This window comes from Acomys minous, assembly GCF_964271855.1.
Source record: "Acomys minous genome assembly, chromosome: 1".
Taxonomy (NCBI): domain Eukaryota; kingdom Metazoa; phylum Chordata; class Mammalia; order Rodentia; family Muridae; genus Acomys; species Acomys minous.
Window position 1 is genome coordinate 86,934,656 of NC_140483.1, and position 13,901 is coordinate 86,948,556.

General features: G+C 34.0%; 1 pseudogene across 1 annotated transcript in view; it reads right to left on the reverse strand.

Moving 5' to 3' along the window:
* Positions 1 to 1,435: 1,435 nt before the first annotated feature.
* LOC311596927 (nuclear ubiquitous casein and cyclin-dependent kinase substrate 1-like) overlaps positions 1,436 to 13,901 on the reverse strand; it is a 37,760-nt pseudogene continuing 25,294 nt past the window's right edge. Inside the window, exons 4-5 of the transcript in view lie at positions 3,451 to 3,554; positions 1,436 to 2,078 (exon numbers count right to left, since the gene is read on the reverse strand). The product of the transcript in view is annotated as a nuclear ubiquitous casein and cyclin-dependent kinase substrate 1-like (transcript). The remainder of the gene's footprint in view (positions 2,079 to 3,450; positions 3,555 to 13,901) is intronic.

Below are 13,901 nucleotides of genomic sequence, written 5' to 3' on the forward strand. Positions count from 1 at the left end.
TTTGCTTCTGTTGGTGCATGGAACCTGAATATGGAGGGTCAAACCTATCGATCTACTTCCTGATGCTTTGCTGAGGTGTCTAAACTGTTATGAGTGGCACAGAGGCACCTAAAATATAGTTCACTCATACCATTGAGGCTCAGGCTTTTGCTTTCTGAAACATGAACAGAAAGGAGAGGTCAGACCAACTAAGAAGCAATTCAATTCCACAGCATGGAAACAGCAGAAGGAAGAGTGAGGTTATGTCATATCATGTTACTATGAAGAAAAGGAACAGTGGTGGCGCTCGCCTTTAATCCGAGCACTTGGGAGGCAGAGGTGGACAGATCGCTGTGAGTTCGAGGCCAGCCTGGTCTACAAAGCAAGTCCAGGACGGCCAAGGCTACATAGAGAGACCCTGTTTTGGAAAAAAAGAAAAAGAAAAAAAAATTAATAAAACAATATATCCAAAGAAAACTGTTTCTATTCCCAAATAAAATGGCATGGTTCATGGGCCCTTATTTCAATTACCTGTATTCATAAAGGCTAAATTCATCCTTTGTATCTAAGCTTCAGAATAACTCAAAAGTTTATCTGCTTAAAACTTTAACATTGTTGTCCTATAAATAAGTGCACTGTGAAATGTAGCCTCGCCTAGCCATCAGAATTCTAAGAAATCTTTTAAATTTTTGATCACTGGAAAATTTTTATCAAAAAAAACCAGGATATATATATATATAATGAGTCAATAAAAAATGAATGACAGAAAATAAAGAGTAATTCTGGGTTTGGTGGCGCATTTTAAAAATGACTGCTATTGAGACAAAAGGACTACTGGTTTTGAGTCTCTTGGAGAATAACAAATATAAAGTAAGAAAGCCCATTCCCCTAATAAGATCCAGGAATCTCCTGAAGCTAGGGAAATTATGTGAGCATTAAGATAACAATCCAGAGTTCCTGCTCACCTCCCAACTGCCTCATTAGTGTAAGTTAATGTCCTGATTTTTCTTGACATTCACACCTTACACATATAAGCTCATGATAAATGGCAACTGCTCATCACAAGTACAGGAAAAGAAATAACAAATCATTTTCAACTAAAACCTTTCTAGATTTTTGGGTTTTTTTTTATTATAGTCCAAGTTGATATTCTTTAGCAAAAAGCAAAGTTTCCATATTGTCCACCTCAAATCTTAGTGCTTTACAGCTTGGTATTCCTTCCTTCCATTAAAAACACAAAGATGAAACAGTCAGTCCAGTAATTAATTCACATAGCTTTCCCTGCCAGAGGAGATGGACTGGCAAAGAAAGAAGACCATGAGACAAAATGGCAACTTGAACACTTCAATATACAATGGTTCTAAGAGTGAGAGACAGATGGATAAACACTATTTTAGACAAATGAAATAGCACTGAAAGCCCAAGTTAAGCTACAGCCCAAATCATGTCCTATGTAGGTTTCCTTTTTTGATTTTTTAATAAGATCACTTTTAATCGTCCCCAGATGGGGCTTCATCTTCAGACCCTTCGTCCCCAGACTCCTCGAGTGGGGGGTTTGCCATTGTCTTCTTTTCTGGAAGGCTTTCTGACTCCTCGTCTTCTTTAGGAGAAGGACTTTTTCCTTTGATGCTTTAAAAGCTGTAGGGAGACCCACATTCTCTTTGCCTTTCACTAGACTTGGCATCACTGTAGCCTTTAGCCTGGCTTTGTCATTTTCTTTTCTTTTCTCTCTGGTTTGGACTTCTTAACTATCTTTTTGTTTTTCTCTTTTTGAAATGCCATAATCTCTATCATCATCTTCCATTAGGAAATCTTCATCACTGCCAGAATATTTCTCTTAGAACGGTGCCTCATCATCTTCTTATGGCTCTTTCTCACTGCCAACATTTTCGAAGAGCATCTCTCTCTGTTTAGAAGCTTATTTAGAAGCTGCCTGTCATTGCTGGTATACATTTTTATGATCATCTTTTTCATCTTCACTGTCTTCTGCTGAGGAAGAATCATCTTTCTTGGTCTTCACATTTTTTCCCTAAGTCTTCACAGTCTTTTGTGAATTTTTTCCAGATCACCTATTATTTTTAGCCTCTTGAGGAGATGATCAAATATTCTTTTTTAAAATTTTAACTCTAATAATTTTATTTTTGATATCTCTCTTTATAAAACAGTATTTCAATGGAGACTTTTATTTTAATTCTATTAATATATTCAGATTACAACTCAATTGTTATCCCATCACTTGTATCCTCCCATTCCTCCCTCCTTCCCTCTTTCACCCTATTCCCCTCCCCTAGGCCTATGACTGAGGGAGACTTCCTCCCCCACTATATGGTTAGAGGATATCAAGTCTCATCTCGGTAGTCTGCTTATTCTTTCTTTGAGTACCACCAGGCTTCCTCACCGAGGAGAAATGGTCAAATATGGAGCACCAGAGCTCAAGTCAAAAGTCAGTCCCCACTCTACACATAACCTTGAAGAATGTCCTGTCCATTGGGTAGATCAGATTAGGGGTTCAATGTTTACTATTGTATTGCACTTGGTTAATGCAATAGTTTGAGCAGATCCCCCCTGGGAACTGATCCATCCACCATGATGTTCTTCTTGTAAGTTTCTAGGACCCTCTGTTTCCTTCTATTTCCCCACCTCCTATATTTCTCTTACCTAGAGTCTCAGTAGGATGACTTCACATGTATCTCAATCTCCTGGTAAGTGAAGACTTTCATGGGACATGCCTTTTGAGGTAGTGCCCAATTATAAGTGAGTATATACTACGTGAATCTTTCTTCTTCTGGGTTAACTCACTCTTTATGATCATATCTAATCTTATCCATTTGTCCACAAATTTCTGGATTTCCTTGTTTTTATAGCTTCTGTAAGGCAGGGAACACTGTCAACAGAACAAAGCAACAGCCTATAGACTGGGAAAAGATCTTCCCCAACCCTACATGTGACAAAAGTCTATTGTCCAAAATATAAAAAGAACTTAAGAAACTAAACACCACCAAACCAAATAACTCAATTGAGAAATGGGGCTCAGAACTAAACAGAGAATTGTCAACAGAGAAATATCAAATGCTTGAGAAACACCTAAAGAAATGCTCAACGTCTTTAGTCATCAGAGAAATGCAAATCAAAACAACTCTGAGATTCCATCTTACGCACATTAGAATGGCCAAGATCAGAAATTCTAGTGACACCACATGCTGGCAAGGATATGAAGAGGAACACTCCTTCATTGCTGGTGGGAATGCAAACTTTAAGAAACCACCTTGGAAATCTATCTGTCACTATCTCAGAAAGTTGAGAATAGGGAATAGGGCCTCCTCAAAATCCAGCTATTCTACTCCTTGGAATATAACCAGAAAATGCTCCACACAAGGACATATGCTCAACCATGTTCATGGCAGCCTTATTCATAATAGCCAGAACCTGGAAATAGCCTAAATGCCTTTCAGTTGAAGAACTGATAATGACTGAATTTTCTTAGCAGCAGTGCCTATATCTCTTCCATAATCTTCATCTGCATCATCTGATTCTTGAAACTGTGAGTAATCAATGACTTTCCTATTTCTGACAGGCTGAGGTATGTTCGCCTCCTAGTCATGGAGCTGAGGACCAGGACCCCCTCCCTGCTCACAAGGGGACCCCTCCAGGCCCTGCTCCAGCCCGTGGCCTGCTGCGTAACCCTAGCTGCTGGTTTCTCAGAGTCTGAGGCTGCTTGTTTCAGGCCCCTGGATCTGAAGAGAGCCCCCCATGCTCTCCTATCCCCTCAAAATGGATTGCGTTGATCATTTCTAAGCTGAGGAAACTTTAGAAAAACACAAAGTTTCTTGATTATTGACAATTGTAAGTTTATAATTATTGTTATTTACAGAAAAAAGGTTGAAAAGTGAAGTAATTTATCATAAATTAAACACCCAGATTTTTCTACCAGTAACACACAATGTTTATTCCTTGAGCTTCGATTAATAAGTTAGTATCTGTACAAAAATTTTAAATGAAGCATACATTTTTGTGAGAGATCTGTGTTAAATTGTTAATGAAAATTTCTGATTCATGATCCTTTGAAGAAAACTGTATTATATGAAGTCACCATATCTTCTGAGAGACTTGGTGATTATAACAGTTTGTCAGGCTTTCATTCATGTTTGATGACTTTAAAGATTTAGATAAGTAATGGAAAGATATTTTATATAATAAATCCATGTTTAAAGTTTTCCTGTCATTTTCTTATTATTAGACAATAGCTATGAAATGTGTGAGGAAAACAAGAAACAAGGTGTAAAAATATGTGTTCCATCTACATTCTTAAAGAACATTAAAATTATCTTAAGGCTTGCAAAATGTTTCGAAAACTTTGTAAACTCAAAAACACTATGAAAGAGCCCCAAACCCAAAGTGTTTTTCCAGATTGTGTGAAAATGGTTGGCAGTGAAAAGTTTTCTTGACTTTGAATTTTTAAACTTTGTTTTGAATGTGCAAAAGTGTCAAATTAGAAATTCTTTTCTTTTTTTTTTTTGCTATTTTTTAATTTTATTAATGTATTCAGATTACAACGCAATTTTATCCCATCACTTGTATCCTCCCATTCCTCCCTTCTTCCCACTTTCACCCTATTCCTGCCCCCCATGTCTATGACCTAGGGGGATTTCTTCTCCCACTGTATGTTCATAGGATATCAAGTCTCATCTTCATAGTCTGCTTATTCTTCCTTTGAGTACCACCAAGCCTCCCCACAGAGGGGAGGTGGTCAAATATGGAGCACCAGAGCTCAATTCAAATTCAATCCCTATTCAACACATAATCGTGGAAAATGTCCTGTCCATTGGGTAGATCAGAGTAGGGGTTCAATGTTTACTATTGTATTGTCCTTGGTTAGTGCAATAGTTTGAGAAGACCCCCTTGACCTCTATCCACCCATCACGAGGTTCTTCTTGTAGGTTTCCAGGACCCTCTGTGCCCTTCTCTTTCCCCATATCCTATATTTCTCTTACCTAGAGTCTCAGTAGGATGTCCTCTCATCTATCCCAATCTCTTTGTAAGTGAAGACTTTCATGGGACATGACTTTTGGGCTAGTGACCAATTATAAGTGAGTATATGCCATGTGAGACTTTCTGTTGCTGGGTTAACTCACTCATTATGATCATCTCTAGTCCCATCCAATTGCTGGTGGGAATGCAAACTCGTACAAAATTTTCTTATTGCAGGTGAGCCCAATATTTCTGATCCTTCAATACTGAATATTCTTAGTTGGAGCTTCCATTAAAGAGGGAAAACAAGTTTTTCAGTTTCCTTCCTACATGATTATTTTCAAATACTTAGACAGTGATATTCCCCAATCCCTTTTCTATATGCTTTATTTATTTTGAATGTCATTTATTTTCATTTGATGCAGCAGGGTTTAAACAATTACTCACTCATTGGTTAGATATAAAATTTTATGAGCTATTGTACAGTTACTATTAATATCTAAATAATATAATATGTTCAGAATAGTGATTTCCATGGTGGTGGTATGGGTTTGTACTCTTAACAGCAATGTTGTACAGTTTGCCTTGCTCTATATCCTTGCCATCTTGAGCTGTCACTTTGTGTTATTAATCTTAGCTATATTGTCAGATGTAAAATAGAATCTCAAAGTAGTTTTGCTTTGAATTGTCCTGATGGTTAGGGTGTTAAATATTTAAGAGTTTCTTAGTTAATATTGCTTCCTCTATTGAGAATTCTATGTTGAGAACTGAACCACATTGTTAAATGGGATAATTTATTTAATATTTGCATTCTTGAATTCTACATATAATTTAGTAATAGACTGTTATCAGACGTGAAGATGGTCAGAAACTTTCTCCACTCTGTAATATGCCTCTTTGCCCAAATGACAGTGTCTTTGTCTAACAGAAATTCTTCAGTTTCATGAGGTTCCATTTATTAATTGTTAATTTTAATACCTGCACTATTGGTGTCCAGTTCACAAAGTAGTTTAATGTTTCAATGCATTCAATGTGATTCCCCACTTTCTCTTCTACCTGGAGAGTTTGGAGTTTTGTTGTTGTTGTTGTTGTTGTTGAGGTCTTTTATTCACTTGGATAAGTATAGATCTATTTACACTCATATATATGCAAATATCTTGCTTGACCAGCAGCATTTTTTGAAGAACCTGTCTTTGGAATACATTTCTTTCTGATTTATCAAAATCTGGTGTCCCTAGGTATAGATTTATGGCTCATTTTTTCACGCAATTCTATTCAATTATATGTCTATTTTATACTAATACCATGTGGTTTTTATTACAATACCTCTGTAATACATCTTGAAAATGGGGGTATTGATACCTCCAGCTGTTATTTTATTATTTGGAATTGTTTTCGCTATACCAGGGTGGTATTTGTATGTTTTATTTCCCATACGAAGTTGAGAATTGTCTTTTTAATATGGTAAATACTTTTGTTGGAGATGTGATGGGGGATTGCATTAAACCTGCACATTGATTTTGCTAGGATGTCTATTTTTTCAATGTTAACCATACTGATTTTTGAGCATGAGATCACTCCATCACTGAAAATTTTTTCATTACTTTCTTCAAACATTTGAAGTTTTTTTCTTAGAGAATTTTACCTGCTTGATTAGAATTACCCCAAGTTATTTCAATTGTTTGTTGCTATTTTGAAAAATGTTGTTTCCATGATTTTATTATCAGTCCACTTGCCACTTTTATTTAGGACTGCTAAGGATTTTCTTGAGTAAATATTATATCCAGCTTCTTTGGTGAAAGTATTTAGTAGCTCTAGAAGTTTCCTGGTGAAATTTTTAGTGATGATTTTTGTGTGCTATCATGATATCTTCAAATAGTAATACTTTGACATTTGTATGCATTTGACATCATTTAGTTTTGTTATTGCTCTAGCTAAAAAATTGAAGTAATATATTGAATACATATGGAGAGAGGGGAAACCATTGTCTTGTTCTCCATGTTAGTGGAATTGCTTTTAGATTCTGGCCATTTAATTGCATATTGGCTTGTTGTAAATTGCCTTTATTATGCTTGGATATGTCCCATGTTTACCCAATCTCTCTAGAATTTTTATCATGAAGCAGTGGTGGATTTTGTCAAAGGCATTTTCCCCATCTAATAAGATGATCATGTTGTTTTTTTTAATTTTATTTGTTTATATGATGAATTATATTTACTAATTTTCATGTATTGGACCCTCCATGCATCTCTGGGATTGTGTCTATGTAATCATACTGTATGATATTTTAGCATGTTCTTGGATTCTCATAAGGCAAATTGGTTTGTAATTCTCTTTTATTATGGTTTTATGTAGTTTGGATATCAAAATAATTTTAGCCTCACAAAATGTATTGGGTTATATTTTTTCTGCTTGTATATTCTTGACAAATTAAAGAGTATTGGTAGAATTCTGCATTAAAATGAGCTGGCCATTTGTATTTGGCAGCCTTGAAGAAAACATCTTTCCTATCTTTGTATGTCTACAATCCTCAGTGTAAATCAATATCTGTCATATCTGATCATTATGAACTTAAGGCATCTATCTAGATCTAAGAATATCTTAATCCCTAAACAACTAAGCTTAATTGTAAAACTAAGCTATCTGGTCTTCAACTCCATTTGAGACTTGAGAAGGAATAAAATACCTGAGTATACAGGGAGTGCAAGTTAGCAGACTACAAAAAAAAAAAAGTGACAGAGACAGTTTGCTACCTGAACAGTCACATAAAACTCTGTATAACAGTGGAGCATCATCCCCAGTCTTTTGGTCCAGTATCTCTGACAGACATATTATGAGGCGGGAACTATTGAAGACATACCCTGTCTTCACAGAGTTTGGCCATCGAATATAACTGCATCCAATCTTGCCTATTTTTAGGCAGAATTCTGTCTATGGTAGAAATGAAGATATTTTGCCCAGTGGCTGGCTTGTTCCATTTGAAGCCATCTCCATAACGAGTTTCTTTAATGCTCATCATCTTCTGTGAGGTAGGATGGGTGTTGCCAAGAGTTAACCTGTCTCATTGTCAATGAATCTTTGAAAAAGTAAAAACACTATCAATGTAACAGTTATATAATGTTACATTCCTTATTGTTACCTGGTTCTTCTTGACATAGGTAGTAATACATGTGTAGTAATACAAATATATATGTGAAAAAAATTTTAAAAGACTACTTTAAAAACAAAAAACAAAAACAAATGAAAAACAGCAGCCCAGAGGTCTAAGGGAACTCAATAGTGTGGAAGAGAGAGGGAGGGTGGGAACAGGAGGAAAAGAAGGAGGGGAATACAATGAAGATGTAATGTAATTAAATTATAATAAAATATGCATTAAAAACTAGCTACCTCTGGGCTTTTAGCTTGAGAGACATATAATGACTTTTTATTTTATTATGGTTTATAATTATATTTAACATGTTTATATTTGGCAAACAGTACCTATTGAGAATATTATATATTTTTTTCAAAAGTTTACAATAAATGGAACACATGTATTTTAAATATGGCCATATGATTCACTGGATTTCCTTGCTATCTATGCTATTTCACTATTTTCATTTCTGATTTTGTTAATTTATATATTCTCTCTGTCTCTTTGTTTGCATATGAGTTTGTCTATTTGGTTAAATTTTTACAAAGAACCAACTCTTTGTTTCATTTATTATTTGTATTGTTCTCTTTGTTCCTATTTCATTGCTTTCAGCTCTTAGTTTGATTATTTCTTGCTCTCTACACATCTTGTGTGTGCTTATATCATCTTGTTCTAAACATTAAAGTATGTTGGTAATTTCCTAACATGTGCTCTTTATAATATAGGTATTTACTGCTATGAACATTACTCTTAGCATCACTTTTATTGTGTCATAAATTTGGGTATATTGTGTATTAATTTTTATTGAGTTATACAAAACATTATGTTTCTTTCTATTTTGACATGTTTTTCATTCAGTATAGAGATGCTCAGTTTCTTTATGATTTTCTAAGTTTTGTCCTTTTTCGGTTGGTGATATCCATACTTAGTCATGGTGGTCTGTTAGGATCCAGCATACATCTTTGGGTATGAGTATGTGTTAAATTTTGGAGTAAGTTCTCTGAGTTCCTGAGAGGAAATATTCTTTTGTGTTCGAGTGAATAATTAAAAATTACTTTTTTGGACCATTTGGTATATAACATCTGTTAAATCCACCTTTTTGTTTGTTTGCTTGTGTGTGTGTGTGTGTGTGTGTGTGTGTGTGTGTGTGTGTGTGTGCATGTGTATGTATGTGTGAGTGTGTGTGTGTACCTTTGCCTTGATTACCTCTCCATTAATGAGGTCTGGGTATAGGTTTTGAATTGTCAATGTGTGAGTTAAGATGTAGCCATGTTTTGTTTTGTTTTGTTGTTGTTGTTGTTGTTGTTGTTGTTGTTTGAAAAATAGAGTGCCCTTGACATTGGTGAAAGGAGGGTATCAATTGAAATGCCATTTGAATGAATTTTTCTCTTTTCTGAGTATGAGGTGTCACTTGCTTAGTTTTGGTTTGAAGTCTATTTTGTTAGATAAAATGGGTACATCAGATTGATACTTAGGTCGATTGATTCAAGATATCTTTTTCCAACTCTTTATCCTGAGGTAATGTTTATCATTGGAGTTGACATGTATTTGTTGGATGCAACGGAATCCTGTTTTCATACCCATTCTGTTAGACAGTGTCTTTTCACTAGGGAATTAAAACCATTGATATTGAGATATACCAAAGACCAGTGATTATGAATGTTTATTATTTTTGCTGTTTTGTTGTTGTTGTTGGTGGTGGTGGTGGTACTGTTTGTTTTTGTGTTCTTCTTTATGCTTTGCTGGTCTGAGATTATTTCCTGTGCATTAGTGGATATAGGTAGCATATATGGCTTAAAGGTTTTCTTTAGTAACCTCTGTGGATCTGTGTTTTATTATTTAAGTTCAAATTTATCCTGGACTATCTTCTTTTTTCAACCTATGGTAATTAAATGTTTTGCTGTTTATAGTATTCCAGCATAGCATCTGTGATTTTTTTAATCTGAGGTTCATCTATTCTGGCCATTTTGCTTTTAGAGTCTCCATTGATATTTCAAGTATAATTTTTTAGTTTTTTTTTTTTTTTTTTTTTTTTTAGTATAGGCTTTCTCTGTGTGCCTTTGACTGTCCTGGCTTCACTTTGTAGATTAGGCTAGCCTTGAAATCACAGCAATCTCCCTGTCCCTGCCTCTGAGAGTAGTGAAACTACAAGCATGTGTTAACATGCCCATTTTCAGGTATAATTTTAGTAGATATGCCCTTATAAGTTAGTTGCCATGTTTTCTTGTACCTGTTAATGTTCATTTTTTTGTTCTGTATGTTTATTGTTCTCCTTAGTATGTGGCAAGTAGACTTTCTTTCATGTCAAATCAACTTAGTGTTTTGTACTAAGGGAAGCAAAAGCCTTCTCTGACATGTACCCTCTGACACAGGGGAAGAAGGCATGCTCAATTTTTATGAGACCTTATGAGATAGGGTGGAGGAGAAGGAGGAGCTCTGCTTGTGTGAAGAATAAGGGAGGAAAGGTGAGGGACAGGGAGCAAGGATGGGACTGGGAAGTGAGGAGAGATGGGATTATGACAAGGATGTAAAGTTATTAAATAAATTACTCATATTTTTGAAAGATACTAAAAAACATTCTTTGAGCCGTTGAGATGATATTCTGCTCCTTTCTCTAGTTCAGTTATCCTTTTGCTTGAACTTTTTTTATGTTTTCAGATTTCCTAGATGTTTTTTGTCATGAAATTTTTAGATTAATGTTTTCTATGGCAGACATTACATTGCTGAAACTTGACCTTATATTTCAACTGAGAAACCCAAGCTAAAGCATTATACCACTTTAAAATAAACCATGATATCTTATTATCTTCATATATCATTTATAACCTCACAAAAATCTGACAATAAGATAAATCCAACGAGGCTTAGGGGGATGTCTCAGGAGCTAAGAGCACATATTATACTTCATTTCCTGATGACCAGAGTTCAATTTTGGGCATTTCAGTCATAATATCCTACAGTTCTACAATTCTTGCTCCAGGGATTTAAAATATTCTGCCTGTATGATGTATCTTTATTTATGATCACACATTCATACAGAGAGCCAAAGAAAAATCTTTAAAATCCATTCAATTTTCTATCTGATAGCCATTATACTTATGGTATGAGAGAGGAAAAAAACAGGGTACAAGAAAAATATCCTGAGACATAAATAGCTCTAAAGTTGAAAAGTTGAAAAGAATACATAGAAACATATAACTAGAGAATCTCCCCTATATATGAATATTAAAATGGGAGATTTTAAAATAATGTTATCCGATTATGGTGTATATACTTCATGCAGCAACCAAGGGTAACAAATGAAAAATGTTAATGTCTAGAATAAGTTATTTGTTAATATCTAGTTATGTCCACTTAAAGAGTTAATGTCTACAATAAGTTACTTCTTTTGGAGAAATTAGTCAGTAAGGTCCTATAGATGCTCCCATAATTACAGTCTGTTATCAGATGTTAGGTTCTCCCCCAGAACATTAAGGTAAGACCCTATTTTTGAATAAATCATGTACTTGAGGCACTGCGCATGGAGATGTTAAGCTAGAACTAACCTCTAAGTTTCAGTTCTATTGGTTAGATTCCATAGTGCTGCAAGGTTCTATACATGCACCTTAAGGAGCAAAACCATCATCAGTGTTACTCAGAGGAGAATCCTATAGGCTATTATAATAATTAGCCTGGCAAAAAAATTCCCACTTTGAGTAATAGTGGCACTTGCTGCGTGGTTATAGATTCTACTCCACAAATGAGTGCACGAGCTTCTACCATTGTTGGACTAAGTTCTATCTTATGGATCACTAAGATATAGGCCCTAGTGGAGAACCTATGATTATTAATATTACCAAATAGATATGATATTAAACTGACTCTTAAGGACTTATCAACATTGATACATCTCTCAACCACAATTAGAGAACCTTCTAATTATAGTACCTTGAGTTTAACATAGATACACACAACTCACTAAGTTATAGAGAAAATCATACAGGAATGATAATGTCTTTATAACCATTCTTTCTCCATGGATACAGGTATAGTTGTGCAAAGGTAATGAAATTGTTTATGAATATAATCAAAACACACTTCTGAAAGCAGTAAAACATTTTATATAAACTCAGTAGTTATGACAGCATTAACAAATCTGTGTGAATGCAACCCAGACAATATTACACCATTGAATAACATGAAAATAGAGATCCACCAGTAGCATAGGAGCTGCTATGTGAGAGAAAAGAAGCTTTCTCTAATTTAGATGTTTCTAAATCTGCCACAAACAAGTGCAATTATACACATTCAAAAAAAAATTTTGGAGCAGGATAACATAGACCTGATTTGGAAAAAGTGATGGAGAGAAGAATATGGAAATTTTGAAGGCAGGTGCTTTGGAGAAGAGTTAATATAGATAAACATGATCAAAACAAGTTGTATAAAATTCTCAACGAACTAATATATTTTCATATCTCAAGAATATTAATAACTTAATATAATTGCTGATTGTGATATCAGTAAAAGCATGTTTATAACTTACCTACCATATAACTGAAGATCAGAGCAAACATACTGTATTACATAATGAATTTTAAAGGTAAAAATTATATCTTAATCACATGCTTGATCTCTCCTAACAACTTCAGTACAATCAAGTAAAAATAATCTTATGCTAGCCTCCAAGAAAATAATAGTGAATACTAATACTAATAGTAATAGTAGTAGTAGTAGTAGTAGTAGTAGTTGTAGTAGCAATATAATTATTATTAGTCTCCTATTATAAACCAAACTTACTTTTAGATTGTTCATCTTTTTCAAATGCTGCCTCACTATTATATAAACAATGAACATTTGATGCTACAATGAAATTCTGAAAAGTTTTCTACTTAGAAAAAAGGGAGATTATAATACATATATATGAATATGATTAGAATATTCATTAGAATAATATGAATATTATTAGAATATATTTGATGTTCTCACATTTCAATATTTACTTGAAAGTTCTAATTAGGAAAAGGGAATACATTAGAGAAATGATACACTATAATTGAGATATAATCTATATATATAATTGTTTAACATTTGAAAAACAAATGTAATGTGTATATTTTATATTAAAAATAATTATAATATCATCCTATCACCGTAGATATTCTTACTGCAGTATCAAATACTTGGAGATTTATTTGGCATACAAATAAGAGTTTCAGCTAATATCTTTCTTTTAACCTGAGTCATAATACAAGTTCATGTGATTTTTTATGTCTATGTTGGTATATGTTATGCTATATTTTGCAGCTATATTGTCAACACAAAACTACTCTCATCTATTTAAACCAAAATTTCACTGATCAGTTATCTAATATGAAATGATCATTCCTAAATAATGGTATACGAGGAATATTAGTTAGACTATGCAGCTTGTATTTACGTTAGATAACTGTGTGTGTGTGTGTGTTATATTTGTGTATAATTATATAAATCTAGTTAATGAAAAAGGCTATGGATTTAGACAGGAATAAGTGAGAATTTAGAGGAGGAAATGGATAGGAGAAATCATGTAATTATGTTATAAACACAATAAACAAAACATTAACTGAAAAAATTGAAGTACCACCTTTAAATCTTTTCAGCTATGTTTCATGTAAACAGATTTTATTGAGCCATGTTAATATTTTTCTCCTATGTAAGAGGTTAAATATTGTCTCTTGTATCTGATCCTGACATGAGAAATTAGCAGGTCAACCTAAATCTTATGGTATACAACATAATAATGTAATTTTGTCTTGCATTATATACAACAATCTCTCTCCCCTCCTTTGTCATTTTGTATTTA